This window comes from Nanorana parkeri, unplaced genomic scaffold (assembly GCF_000935625.1).
Source record: "Nanorana parkeri isolate BGI_ZX_2015 unplaced genomic scaffold, ASM93562v1 scaffold31, whole genome shotgun sequence".
NCBI lineage: Eukaryota > Metazoa > Chordata > Amphibia > Anura > Dicroglossidae > Nanorana > Nanorana parkeri.
In genome coordinates, this window is record NW_017306299.1 from 2,251,908 (window position 1) to 2,257,391 (window position 5,484).

Here is a 5,484-nt window from a genome sequence, read left to right on the forward strand (position 1 = left end):
GGCAACACCCTCAGGCTGCCTCATCATATTTCTTTTTTTTATTTAAAGTGACATTAAAGTAAAAAAAAGAATTCCCTCCCCCCAATGTTTTTTTTTTTATACATAATAGGTTTTGAGGAGCAATCTTTAACCCTCCCCCCAATGTTAATGTCAGCACTTACCTTAAATGAGGTTTCTTAATCCGATCTTCCTCTTCTTTCCTGTCCTTTTCATCTGTCCCTCCAGCGGTGCGGCGGCTCTCCGATCCAGCGCTGACTCCTCTCTGCTTCCAGGCACTTCCGATCCAGCGGTGTCTGCATGCGGGTGCACGCGTCCATAGACTTACCTTGCGTCTCTGCTCGTCTCCCGGCCGAAAATCCCCAAGAGCTGCCGGAGCAGTTTCGGATTCTCGGGCGGCAGCACGCGCTAAAACAGGGTAAGTTTAAACCGCTGTCAAAGCGTTTTTTTTTTTACTTTTTGCATATATCAACTGCTTGCTAGCAGTAGATATAGGCAAAAAAACTGGAGGGCTTAGAAACCCTTCAATTGCATTTTTTTTAAATGTGATTTTCAATTTAAATTAGGACCTTTGTAAGAGTTCTCATTCCCCTTCTCAACAGCTTCTTCTTTACCTATCTACATAGATGCTTGATCACTGAAAAGTAAGGCTGGTCTAAATTTATACAGTTACGGCCCTCATTTTCCATTGAGTCTCCTCTAAAAGTTCACCATCCTCCTGTTTCAGCCGGTCCGAATGAATCACTCTGTCCTCCACCTCTTCAGACGGACGCAGCCCGTAATAGGGAGGCCCGCTAGTATCACTGACAGTTCAGTCATATTCATTGCAGGAACTGTAAACAAACATTACTTGACACTAATTGGGAATCACTAGATCTGTACACGTTGGAGGATGGAAAAAAAGTAATGTTTCCTCCGTCAGATGGATTTTATTTACTGGCTTGTACATAGGAACACAGTGAGAAAGGCCCAAAAAAAGTCTATCAAGTTCAATCTCCTGCCTTTGTAATGATGCCCTAATACCGGTGATGGGGAAATTAGCATGACTATGGTAAGGCCACCCTTGGCCTACTGCACACGCATGTACCATGATGGGAAAAACCACCGCCACAGTTTTACTATTTAGAACATGGAGAATAACAAATTCACAATATTGTAATATCTTAATATTTTAAAGCTGAAGTCTTGGCAAATAGCAGAAAAGCACCAAAAGGTGGTGAGGGGCAGTACATGGTGCCAATCAAGTATACTGTAGTGCACATGAGCTGGCAAGAAACATTCTGACAAGAGGAGAGAGCAAAGAGGATAATCTCATCACTCAGCTGCTGCTCCTTTACTGTCCAATCAGTATGTTTGGACAGAACATTTAACAAATTCTGCTGTTTTGCTGATACTCGCTCCATGGCTCCGAGCTCCAACAATCATCCCGCGTTCAAAGGCTGTTAAATCGCGTTGTATACCCGTATCTTCAGAAACAAATCACTTCTACTGTCGTGGTAAACAACCTGCTTCCCTATTTATAATGGTCTGGCCCTCTAGCAACTTCAGCGCCAAATTATAGCTAATTATAGCTAATTTGCCTACAAACATCAGGTGGTCATAATAATCTGGCCACTCAGTGTATATATACTGTATATTGTGGCAGCAGGCTGATAAAAATGCCTGGGTCTAGCCAGGATAGCAGAGATATATTTGCCAGTTTCAGGCATTATACTAAAGGTTGTCCTCTAGGGAGAAGTGGTGTGAGGGCAGGAGGCTTGGAGGTAACAAGCCCAGCTGAAGAGCTGAAGTTAGCCTCTACAAGTACTCCCAGCCTCCTAAGAAAGAGGCACCACCCTGGAACCAGTCTGTATGTCTGGCAGACTGGGGAGCAGTTCACCTGTGTGGTGAAAAGCAGCCTGTGTGGCCAAAGACAAGCCTATGTGGCAATCCACCTGTGTGGTGAAAAGACAAGCCTGCGTGGTCAGAAGTTTTGGGTAAAGGAACCACCTGAAGTCGGTGAAACTTGAAAATGTTTGTTTGATGACAGAAAACTGTACTTTATGTTTGAAAACCCCTGCGAGGTAGAACCTGTGGACTTTTTATGTTGGAGTTAATACAACTGGTCAAAGAAGCCCTTAAAAATACAAAATAAGCGAGTGGAAGAAGTTCAGGTTTAAGAATAAACTGGTTCCAGCTATGCAATGCATGAACATATGTTTAACTGCTTCCTTTTGCTGCCTGTGAGCCCCGAATCTCGGGCTGATGTACACTGCAACGTTCGACATTTTGTAGGAGAGACAACAAGTTAGCCTTCTCATAACAAACTAACAAACTGGTAATCTATTATACCAATGGTGCTTATTCAACACAAAGCTGATCTTGCTCTTAGCACTCCGTGGTTTCTATTAATATTTTATACTGTGATCCTGTTATCCTTCTTGGCTCTTGCCCATGAGCAGTGACTAGTGATGAGCGAAATTCTGAAACGTTCGACCAGTTGTAGTTTGATCAAATGTTTAAAAATGTTTTGAACATCTGAAATTCAGAATGTCTGAGCTGGAAGTTCCGTTGAAGTCTTTGGAAATTCTTACCAAGCTCCAAAAAGTGTGTATTACAGAGCAGCATGTGATGCAAAATTGTACGGAATGATTTGTGAAGATCCTGAGAGCCAGGGCTGTTCCTATTTCCTATAATGAGGCAGCCTGAGGTGGTTTCCTCAGGCGGCATCTCATTGGGGGGTGGCAGATGTGTGTGGAGGGGTACGGCCACAGCATCCCAGGTTGCTAAGAGTCCTTAGAAACCTGTTATGCTCTGTCCGGCTTACCGCCCGGCTCACTGGCGTTACCGGTTTCCAGGCGCTGACAAGGAAGCTCTGACTGGCATCCCACCAAGCTCTTGCCCACCAATAATATCCGTGAGCTGGGCCGCACCCCAGACAGAACTGCTGAGTTTAACCGACCCCCAGACCAACCATTCACTGAGAGAACATCCATGGAACACAATTCACTGATAGCAACACCGCCCCCCACTTCTGAATGACCATACACTGAGAGTACCAACACTGACCCCCCAGTCTCAAATAGTGTAGGGACAGCACTGCTGAGAGCCCTTCATGACGAGATGATGGGTACAGAAAAAGTGTCTGATTCACTTCCTTTAAAAGTTCTACCAGAGATACTGGGATAGAAGGGTGGGACCTGGGGTCAGTTCTCAAATCATCTCTGACACTGTCCTTCCTTCTGGAGGGGGGGCTACTTTTGTTCCCCATGGTCCCTGTGTGTGTTGTAAAGTAGCAACAGCTCTCAGCTCACTCCTGTGATGGACTACAATCTCAATACAAATTAGTAAACTAAACATGAGATTGTAGTCCATCACAGGAGCGAGCTTGGAGCGGAGACTACTTTACATCACACACAGGGACCATGGGGAACAAAAGTAGCCTCCCTCCAGAAGGAAGGACAGTGTCAGCACCAATTCAGAGATGATTGGAGGGTCTACAACCGAGTGATACACACATAAGATACATTTTTGTTATTAGCTAAGGTACTTGAATGCATTTTGAAGATTTATCTCCTGAGTATAGTGTCACTTTAAGGGTGCTCACATAAGAGCTAAGCAGATACAAGGCAGGCGCAGCCTTTGGTTCCTTTCTCAAAGCAACATCTGGGAATCCAAACCATCAAAAAAAAACACTGAAGCTTGGATCTGAATTGATGAAATTTCAGGATCAACTCTCTCAGTGATCCTCAGCGAACTGTGTTCCTGCATAAAGAGGGCAACTACAGAGATCTGACCCATAGAAACCAATTGGAATTTATCTTCATAGTGATATATCTACAGTAAACTGAGATCTGTTTGGCTACTCTGCCTTACCGCACTCAGTCCGCTGTCACCATACTTTGTCCGGCTTTATTGAATAAGTCATTTGTTCCCATCTCCCAGCGCCTGTCTAGCACCTTGCAATAAATAAGAAATTATTTATTTGTGAGATTATAAAAAAAATTTTTTGCTGTGGATTCCAGCTCAGTCTGATATGAAGCAGAATCCCGGAAGGAAGTCTTTTATTAGTAAATTATTTCCAAAGTAGGACACTGCGGCAGAGAAGACAATGGAAGAGCTGTTTGACGGCTCCGCGTGAATTGCAGCTGTTTTCAGGGATCACAGAGGGATGAGTTGCGGCGGTTGCAGGACAATGTGGCTTTAGACATACAATAGACATTCCGAAGTAGGATTAATTCCTAGAATCTCAGGCAGCGCCGTGTTTATGTTTATGAAAAGCACTTAATGTTCCTGTTGATCTCGACCTACAAAACAACTGAAGAGGGATGTTCCTTCTCTTCACAGCGTCGTGGCACAGAAACAGTGCGGCATGGTATATCTGCACAAAGCTAATAAATAGGTCTGATTGTTAAAGCTGACCTCCAGGCCAATCAAATTGCCTGACACAAGGTGCATGTGTATTTTTACCTAAATCTTGGCATCTTTCTGCATTTCTTTCAGATATGTGCAGTAAACCAGCATGAAAGAACTGCATCCCTATGTGTGGGAGCTTCCTGTAATAAAGACGGCTCACGGCTGCTCTCTTTCTTTGCACAGGGTGACTGGTCTTGTCTCCGCCCCCTCCTGTATCTTTTTTCAGGCAGCCTGTAGTGGGTGGGGTTTTCTGGGTCCCTCCCATAGCCCTACTTTCTACTTTTATAAGGCAATTTTTGGCCTTGCAAAAGGCATTTGGTGCAATCAAAGTGGAATTATATCCCTTGTGGACATTGATAGGTATATTGAAGGTTGTATGCTCTATATTCAGCTTCAAATCTCCAGCTTTTTAGAGCAAAAAAATGTAAAGGAAAATATACACGGTTTGGGTATTCAGGCAGCTGCTTTTAGCATGGATGGGGGAATGCAATTTTTTTTCTTGTTTAGCCCATGGGGTAAATCCAACCAAGTATGGAGTCCTTAAGACTCTAACCAGCTAAAGAAAAAGAGGAAAGCACAAACAATGCTTATTTTCCTTTTGCTCAGGTGGTGATAGTGATACAACTTAGTAAGGACATGGTATGGCAAGTGTGATGATCTTTCCAGCAAGATCGCGGGGAATGTTGTGTATCCCAAAAGTAGATACTTCCGTACTGTGCTGTACTCTGTGTCCTCTGCAGTACAGAAGCCAGGGTTAAGGTAAGTATATTTACTTATTAACCCCACAAGTTATATTTTTGACTTTATTGCAGCAAGTTATCATAGCAAAGGGGACCTTGATGATTTTTAGTGCAAGGTCTGCTTTAAATACAAATATCTGCCAAAGAAAAAAAATCTAGAACCAGGTCTTGTGATCCAGGAATCCCTGCCATAAAGCTTAATGTATAATTAAACCCTCAGGGTTTTTTGCATGTATCTACAGCTAGCAAGCAGTGGATATATGCAAAAACATTTTTTTTAAAGTTACCAAAAAGGTTAAAACTTACCTGTGTCTCTGCCGAGCGGTCCCATCTGAAGTTCGAAAGATTCTCG